Below are 10,122 nucleotides of genomic sequence, written 5' to 3' on the forward strand. Positions count from 1 at the left end.
TGGGCCACAGCCTGTTGATGCACACCCATCGTCACTACTATGGTGTCATGACGACATTCTGTTCAAGCGCAACTTCCAGTTTGCCCAGAACTCAGCGAAGCAAAACAAGAAGACATTGGGACTAGACTTCAACCCTGGTCCCTTAGCTCCAAGGGCTAATGGCACACGAGATGCAGAACCCAATGTCATCGGTCCTTTCTACAACCTTGAAGGCCTCATCACCCATATCTTGGTTCAAGGGACTGCAGTGAATGAGCCTGTAGCTGACGCTGAATCAGATGAAGCGCCTGCAGCGCCGAAGCCAAAGAAGTTGAAGAAGCCTAAAGCTTCAAAGCCTGCCCCTTCACCAAAAATCTCACGGGCGAAGCCACTGGCAACTGCACCTCCTGAAGACAGTGTGCAGTCCGAAGATTTATCACGCATCTCCAAGCCCCAGAAGGTCAAGATGCCTCTGCCACACACCGGCCAAGAGCTAACAGCTGCTGCCATTCTGCGCAATGATGCCATTGATCTGTCAAGTGATGAAGATCTTGCAGATGACGCTCTTGAGCAACTCATCAAGAGCAAAGAAGAAGCAGAAATCTTCAATGATCTGCCTCTCCTTGATGTAACAATCATCCACAACTTCATTGATGAATGGTTTGACATGCCAAACATCAGCTTCGAAGATCTGCAACTACCCATTGGCCTCAGTGTCGCCTTCCATGGCGCCATTGCTTCAGAGTTAGCTATCGCCCAGCGCATTGTTGAACTGAAGCAAAAGATTGACTATAAAAAGGCTCAGTTCAAGAAGCATATGGCCAAGCTCAGCGTGCAAGAGGTGAAGAACTTCAAGATTATGTTGCACGAGCTCAAGGAAGCCTTTCTCAAGAAACGTGCAGAAGCTCAAGGTTCTCGTGAGCGCATGAAGGTTCTGGCTGACAAATGTGTGCAGGCCTACAATGAGGCTGAGAAGCGCAAGGCCCTTGGGCGTCCTGGCATCGACCCCAGGATGGCTGCAAAGAAGAAGAAGAAGCCCGCTATGGCCGAACCCGATGCACCAAGGCAGGAAGCAGATCCCATTGTCTTCCCAACTAGCATGACTGGCTCGAAGCCAAAGGCCAGGTCAACCGCTTTAGAACTGAATAAGACGAGGACTGCTGAGGCTGAAGCCAGAAAGAGGAAACATCCTGAAGCCTCTACTACTGCTCCCTCCAAGAAGAAGCGGAAGACCAAGAAGGAACGGGCTGCTCCCACAGAGCCCTTAATTGTTGAACCCATCTCCCTGGTTCGCCCTGTCGCTGAACATCAAGAGCATCAACTGACTGTCCATGAGCCTACTTTCACAGAGGCTCATGAAGTTGAAGATTTTCCAGCAGCTGATCCCATCGCTGCTGAAGACATTGGTCATCATGACCATGTTGAAGATGATGCAGCCCTTCCTCAGCTAGAACACCAACAGGTATCATCACCTGTGCTAACGCACAGCGAACTCCTCAGCATTGGTCGTCCTCTGACGCCAATCGCTCAGGATGCTTCATGGGCTGATCGCCCACAAGAGGAAGAAGACTTTGAGGCCCAGCCAACTCCAACTACACAGGCGTCGCCTGCGTTGCGCAGGCTTCGCAAAGGACCTAGGCCTCCAGTCTCTGCATCTGAAGCTGAAACTGCTGAAGACATTCCGGCTGCATCAGCCGATGAAGAAGAAGTCCCACAAGCTGCTACTCCCCTGTCCCACCAAGAAGCGGTTCTCGAGGAGAACGTGATTGTGACCGACCCTCCAGCTCGTCAAGTGGAGGTTGAAAATCTTGAGGCTGCCACCACCACCACCAATGAAGCCACTGACGATGTCATGTCTGAAGCTAATGTGGAGCCCTCCCCAACAAAAGCATCAGAAGTCAGCGAAGCCACTGATCCCACTGCTTCTGTTCCTGCACCTGCTGTCGGTCCCCAGTTTGACTATCATGTTGAGCACAGGCCTCAGGTACAGAAGCCAATCCCAATATTGCCCATGTTCCCAGGTCTTGCATCAGCACCTGGATCCTTCAATATCAATGGCTTCAGAGCAGACAACACATTCTTCAATAGCTCCAGGAACCCCTACTCAAGGGAAAGGATATCATCTGATCGGTTCTAGAGCTATCCGCAGCGAAGCTATTACTCCTGCATTCTATACAATCAAGGTCGCATCTTCCCCCACAAGCGTCTTGACATTGAAGCTATAGCTGGTCTGCCCTATCTGGAAGAAGCTCTGGATTGCTTCAAAGAAGTTGGATTGCTGCCGTTCGTCACTGACCAAGAGCATTGGAATGAAGAGTTGCTGCTCCAATTCTATGCCACACTTCACATTCGCGGGTATAGCAGAGATCCGAAGACTTGGGTCCTGGAGTGGATGACAGGAAACGTTCATCACGAAGCCAAAGCCTTTGACATCATTGAGCTCACTGGTTTGCCCACTCCTGGCGATCTCTATGAGCATGGCTGTCAGCTTCATAGTGAAGCTATTGAGAGCATCTTTCAGAAGACTGAACCTAATATGAGTCAGATGCTCAGTATGATGAAGCCATTGCCCCAAGATGCTGCTTATCCCACGGAGTTCTTCGTTGAAGACCTTGAGTATCTGCCAAGAACCATTTATCACATCATAAGGCGAACACTCTGGCCAATAAAAGGACACTCTCCACATGCCAAGCTTGAAGGTGCAATGAAGACTTTGGTCTTCTATATTCTTCATGGAAAATGCTTCAATGCACAGGACTTCTTCATTCGCCAACTTGCTGCATCAGGCTCTGATCTGTTTGGCTTGAAGTTCTACGCCCCATGTGTCATGCGGCTGATCAAACTTCACTCCACTATCTCATATCAGCCATCTGCTCGCAATCATCGGATTTTTCTGCCTGATGTGGATATGTCGATTGAAGCCATCTATCCGGAACCTCTCAGTCTTCAGAATGCAGAGCATCAAAGTTTCACTCAGAACGTTGAAGGCGTGGAAGCCGTAACTCGTGTGTATCCTTTGGCTGGCACTACATGTGCACCGCATCCTGCTCTCACTGAAGCCACTCACAGTACAACTGCTCCACGACCCAAGAAGCGCACTCGTGTTCTCAATGACCGAGAGCTTCTTGTGGCTCTTCATCAGAAACAGGATAGGCATCATGACTGGCTGAAGCATCAGATGCAAAGCCTCTTGGTGGATGTTAATCGCATTCGCAATCTTGCCACCAAGAATGCTTTTGTTGCCCATGAAACCTCTCGCCGCACCTGGAAAGGGCTAACGCTGATGTGTTCTGAAGATGATCTTCAAGAGGATGGCTTCACTGAGCAATTCAAGTTTGACCCCACACCTCCTCGAAGGGCAGTGCTGCGACGAACTCCATCCCTTGAAGACTCTGAGTTCTCTTCCTCTGCTGCAACTGTGAATGCCAGAGTGATCGAGGATGAAGACGATGCTACTTCACCGCCACCTCCTTCAGCACGCTTCGACTCTGCTCCAAGCTCTTCAGCACCGCTAAACACCACCAACGACCCTGCTGCTTCACCTACTCCTCATGGGAACGAGTAGATGCTCTATGTCTTCAAACCTTTTTGGTCCTTACTGACAAAAGGGGGAGAAGCATATGAGGTTGATAGTCTTCAAGCGGGTCCATATGGGCGGGTGCTTTATATTTTGCTTCGTGCTTACAACTCTCGTTTTGCTACATTTGGTTCTTTGAGTTGTAACACTTAAACTCGATGGTCGTCTGCTACTTATCTGCCACCTTGTGTTGCGACGATAAATTCCGCACTTAGATCATTCTGCAGACGTCCATTTTCCATTATGCATGTCATTGTCTTCATATACTTTCACATGCATAGTGGATTGTCATCATAAGTTGAAGTGGATCTCCACAAGTACAACCTGCCATGTGCATTTGCATTCCAAAAGCAAATTACTTATATGCACATCTTCAGGGGGAGCCCTTGCAACTTATGAAGACAATTCCTTATCCTTTACAATTTCATAGATTATATTCCCCGTTGAAAACTTCAACTAGTTTGTCATCAATCACCAAAAAGGGGGAGATTGTAAGTGCATCTAGTGCCACCCCTAGTTGGTTTTGGAGTATTGATGACAAACCTAGTTGAGGGACTAATGTGTTTGTGAGAATTGCAGGATAACACAGGTAGAAGTCCCTCATTGATTCGGTTTTCCTACCAGAGATGACCCCTAAAAATGTATGAAGACATTGAAGTCAAAGGTGGTATATGAAGATATTCACATTGAAGACTATGACAAGAGAAGACATCACATGAAGCCTATGGAGCTCGAAGACTTAGATCTTCGTAGTTCTTTTTCTTCTTTGTTGAGTCATAGGAACCACCGTACTGTTAAGTGGGGTCCAAGAGAACCAGTCAGAATGACTGAAGTGATGCTTAAACAAAACCTATGTCTTCGAGTGAAGACTTTGAGAGCGAATCTTGTCCAGAGTTGGGCAAGTCAGCTTTGCTTGAAGCCCAAGTAAAGTTGCCGTGTGAGTTTGAAATCTGACCGTTGGAACACGTGTCAGTTCCTTAGTGACCCAGGGTCATTTCGGACAAATCAGGTCGGGTTGCCAAGTGGCTATAAATAGCCCACCCCCTACAACCATAAACGGTTGGCTGCTCAGATTCAGAGTACGGCTTTTGTCGTTTGAGAGCAACCCACCTCGAAGCCTTTGAGAGAGAATTCCTTGCGAGGATAAAGCCCTAACCACCCAGAGCCAAAGAGAATTAGGCATCACTTAAGTCTTCTTGTCTGTGTGATCTGAAGACTTATTACACTTGAGGATTGTGCATCCTCCAACCGGTTAGGCGTCGCGTTCTGAGCATCCAAGAGACATTGTGGATTGCCGGTGAACGAAGTCTGTGAAGGTTTGGGAGTCTACCTTGAAGACTTACCAGAGTGATTGGGCGAGGTTTGTGTGACCTTAGCTCAAGGGGAATACGGTGAGGACTGGGTGTCCTGGGCTGCGTGTTCACGACTGGGTGTCCGGGACTGTGTGTCCTAAGGTTTAAATACCTAGCCGCCCTAACCAGACGTACAGTTGTCACAGCAACTGGAACTGGTCCAACAAATCATTGTCTTCAGCGAGTCACTGGTTTCATCTTCCCTTTCCTTTACTTACTGTTACTCCTTGTGAAGTCATTGTATGTTCGCACTATCTTTTGTCTTCACTGAGTGACTGCGTGTTCTGTGTGGCTTCACAATATCTTCCTACCTGATCCTTACTACATTGCTGCTATTAGTCATTGTGCTTTCACTCTATTGAATACTTGACTATGGCTTGCCTAGTGTAGTCTACCTTCCGCTGCAGGGTAATAGGTTTATTTCTATCGTTTGTCTTCATAACTTCCACATTTTGAAGACTTTCATAAAAATCGCATATTCACCCCCCCCCCCTCTAGTCGATATGACGCACTTTCAGGGGGAGCTACGGCGGCGGGGACAGGGCAGCTGCGGCAGCGTGGAGGAGCGAAGTTACGGCGGCGAGGGGCAGCGAAGCTGGGGATTCTGTCGGAGGAGCGAGACGAGGAGCGCGGGTTCGGTCGGGAGAAACTGGAGGGCTTTTTTGCAAAACTTCCCTCGCGACATGTTTTTCGGGACGGAGGGAGTACATTAAAAAACAAATGGATGGTGCTAGCTCATCGGACAACAACATGGGGTTTCGTTCTTCTTCTCTGCTACTACCGCCTGCAGTTGCTCTGCTCGTTGCCGCTTGCCTGCTTGCCAAACCCATATCCACATTCCAAGAAATCTGGCTGCCGCCGGCCAAATCGACAGCTGTACAGGATGAGGCCGCTTGCCAGTGCACCAGCTCCCGTCACAACACCATTCGGTTGTCCTTCATCCAAACTGATGTAGTCTACAACAAGGGGGAATTTGAGGAGGAGATTCACAATGAACTTACCAGTGATGCGTTATTGAACGGCGTAGGCATCGCGGTGGAGGACTCTGGCCGGTGAACTTCATGCGGCGGGCAGTCGACTTGCTGCGGTAGGGAGTCGGGGTGGCGCCGGCCTCACAAGGGAAGTAGGTAGGGGAGGCGGCGAGCAGGGAGGACGTGGGACAAGAGGCGCGCTGGGTTCGAGGGAGGGGCCGGGTGGGGGCCTGACCCGCCGGCGCACTGAGTGGATGTGCTCAGTTGCGGCAGTTGGGAAGGCGGCCAAGTCGCAGGATCCGGTGCTCCTTCGGCAGATCTTGGTGGGGGGGCACCGGCGGCAGGAGGGCGGGGGAGGCGGGGCAGGGGTGCTCTATGGAAGATGGCGGTAGCGGCGCGCTGGGGAAGATGGCGGGGGCAGCGAGGCGGTGGTGCTACATGGAAGAAGGGGGGCGCGGTCACGGCGGTGCGCGGGGGAGGGGATCCCGGTTGCGGGAGATGTGGGGGAGTTGTGGGGCTCACACTTTTTCTTTTTTGGGTTCGGGAACACCTGATCAACCCCAATATAGGGTGGGCCTTGATCCGTAATTATTCTAATACCATGATTAGAATAGTGTTGTCCTATATATATATATATACACACACACACACATAAACACTATTCTGATCACGGGATCAGAATAATATTCTAATCACAACATGAACTTCCCGAGTAACGCGCCTGACCTTCCCCGAGTACTAGGTTGAACTTCAGCTAAAAGGTGTCCAAATCCAAATGGGGCTTGCGATATACCATTGGAAAGCTATGGACACCAGTATCATGACCCAAATTAAATTTTTGGCAAAATGTAAGCGGTTTAAGAGCAGTTTTGAAAACCGTTTTTTCTTCACACACAAAACGTGAATCGTATTTTTGATCGCATTTCTAAACCGTTTATCGGAATGAGGAAAATAATATGGCGTTGGAAAGCTGCTGCAAAACCGCTCCTCCACATGTTGAAAGTTTTCTCTAATTTCCTACGGTTGAAGAGTAATTTGTAAAACCATAAAATTTCACAAACCGAACAGCCGAGTTCGTATTTTTGATGTCATTTCTAAACGGCTAATCCAATTGAGGAAAATGATATGGCGTTGGAAAGCTTATGAAAATGCGATACTTTTTCATGTAGAAAGTTTTTTCTAATTTTGAACGGTTTAAGAGTAATTTATAAAACGGTACAAGTTCCACTGAGTTCGTATTTTTGATCTATTTTTTAATCGTATGTTCGAATGCAGCAAATGATATGGCGTTTGAAAGCTGGAGGAAATGCGAAACTTTTTGGTATATATTGTTTCTCCCAATTCCTTACTGTTTTAAGTCAGTTTTAAAAATGGCTAAAAACGTATTTTTGCCGTAATTTCTACGAACTTTATCGGAATGGGGCAAATAATATACCGTTGAAAACTAAGGAAAATGTGAATCTTTTTCATGTTGATGGTTTTCTCTGATTCCTGACCATTTTCAAGTAATTTCGAAAATGGCGAGATCATTCGTTCTACCTTTATTGCGAAACAGATTCTTCAAAAATGCACCTCAGGAAGAACTTGAACTTCTCGGCATGTCTACCTGAACTTCACTCTGTTTTTCACGTGCTTTTTGCCCGTAGATCTCCATCCACTCACTGGAACACTCACCAGAATTGAGCAAGTGATATATCGGTGGAAAGCTGCTGTAAACATGCAACTTTCCTGTGTTGATCGTTTTTTCATACTCGCAATGATTTTAAAAGTTTTTCATCTGAAATTCATCCACCGTAATAGTTGAACTTCTTGCTGTTTTCAGTTGAACTTCCGTGACATATTTTCGTTTGTAATCTTCCCATCCATCGTTAGTGTTACACAAATGATATTCCTTTTGTACAAATCTCTCTCATAATAATTTTTTAACTTTCTCCGACGAAGGACTTGAACTTATAACAACAAAACTTTTAGCCTTTGTTTTTATTCTTTTTTAAATACAAAATGCACCCCGTGTAGTACATGAACTTCTTGCAGTTATCAACCTGAACCTCTCACGGTTACGTGAAAATATTTGAGTCTTTTTATGAATTTTTAATCTGATTTTTATTAATCCTTTTTTATGAATTTTGAAGCGCTCTATTTTTAATAGTTGAACTTCTTGTTATTTTATTTTTGAACTCCATGTTTCCATTCTTTAATAACGAGGAAAATGTGAGTTTTCTATAATCATCGAACTTCTCCATCTTTTTAATATTGACTTCCTGCTTTTATTTCTTAAATTTTTTTATGAAAGTTTGAAGCGTTATATTTTTTAAAATTGAACTTCTTGTTTTTTATTTTTGAACTTCTTGTTTCCATTCTTTAATAACGAGGAAAATCTGAGTTTTCTATAACCATCAAACTTCTCCATCTTTTTAATATGGACTTCCTGATTTTATTTCTTAATCTCTTTTTATGAAATTTTGAAGCGCTCTATTTTTAAAAGTTGAACTTCTTGTTATTTTATTTTTGAACTTCTTGTTTCCATTCTTTAATAATGAGGAAAATCTGAGTTTTCTAATGAACTTTATGTTGTTTTCATGTTGAACTTCTGTGACGTATTTTCGTTTGTAATTTTCTCACCCATTCGTCAGTGTTACACAAATGATATTCGTTTTGTACAAACCTCTCTCACAATAAAATTTTTAACTTTCTCCGACCGAGGACATGAACTTATAACAAAAAAATTGGACCTCGCCTTTTAATTCATTTTTATCATATTAAACACAAACCATGTAGTACATTAACTTTTGCCATTTTTTATAATTTGAATTTTTTATTTTCTTTTTGAAATCAAATTGCTCCCAAATAATAACTGAACTTCTTTGTGGATTGAGAGAATTATTTTAAAATGCAAAAAACAATTTATTTTTTGTGTTTTTGAACAGGGAAATACAAGGTGAACCTCTCTCGCAAGAATTTTTGAACTTCCTCGGACAGAGCACTTGAACTTCTTTCAACAAACCTTTTAAGCTTTTATTTTTCTATACTTTTATTATCACCTGAAATGCATTCCTTGCAGCAGTTGAACTTCTCATTGTTTTCACCTTGAACTTCTGTCACGTATGTTTGTTCAACCTCTCTCACAAGAAATTTTGAACTTTCTTGGGTCGAGCACTTGAACTTCTAGCAACAAAACTTTAGGCTTTGCATTTTCATTCTTTTTTTAGTACAAAATGCACACCGTGTAGGACATGAACTTCTGGCAGTTATCAATCTGAACTTCTGAGATCATGCGTTCTACCTTCATCGGAAAAAAGGAGTCTCCAAAAATGCACTTCATGAAGAGGTTGAACTTCTGGAGGAGTTCTTTTTGAACTTCACTTTGTTTTTCACGTGTTGTATTTTACCCGTAACTCCCCAACCACTTACCGGAATTGAGCAAATGATATACCGATGGAAAGCTGTTGAAAACAGCAACTTTCACGTGATGATCATTTTTTTCATACTCGTGACAGTTCAAAAGAATCTTTTAAATACATAAAAACTTGTTTTAATTGGTATACATGAAACTTTTAAACCGTACATCGGAATGTAGGATATAATATACCGTTGGAAATCTTATGAATAGGAGCAAGTTTTTCATGTAGACAGGTGTTACAAATTTGCTGCCGTTTGAGAGCAGTTTTAAAAATGGCAAAAATAACATCGTTTTGCCTATTTTGAACATGTAACTGAAGGTAGGACGTCTCGCACTAGCAATCTTGAACTTAACCCGGAGGAGCACGTGAACTTTTTGCAACAACCCTTTTAGGATTTTAGTTTTTTTTTTATTTTTATTCTTATCTAAAACGTATTCGGTGTACTAGTTGAACGGCTCGCTGTATTCTTATTGAACTTCTGTCACGTATTTGTTGTTCATAATTCCTCACCCATTCATCAAATTCTTGCACAACATTTTTTGTGTATTTTTGCACATGTAAATACACGGAGAACCTCCTTCACAAGAATTTTTGAACTTTCCTGGGCCAACCACGTGAACTTCTAGCAAAAGTCTTTTCAGACATTGTCTTTTTATTCCTTTTTCTTATATGAAACACACTCGATGTAGTAGTTGAACTGTTTGTTCTTTTGCTTTGAACTTCTCTCTGTTTTTTGTATACATCGAGCTACTCTGTATTTTATTTGGGACTTCTCAGTTTTATTTGTTTATTTAGTAGTGATAAAAATCCAAGTTTTTAAATTCAAACTTCTTAGTTTTTTT

Source organism: Triticum dicoccoides, chromosome 4A (assembly GCF_002162155.2).
Source record: "Triticum dicoccoides isolate Atlit2015 ecotype Zavitan chromosome 4A, WEW_v2.0, whole genome shotgun sequence".
NCBI classification, from domain to species: domain Eukaryota; kingdom Viridiplantae; phylum Streptophyta; class Magnoliopsida; order Poales; family Poaceae; genus Triticum; species Triticum dicoccoides.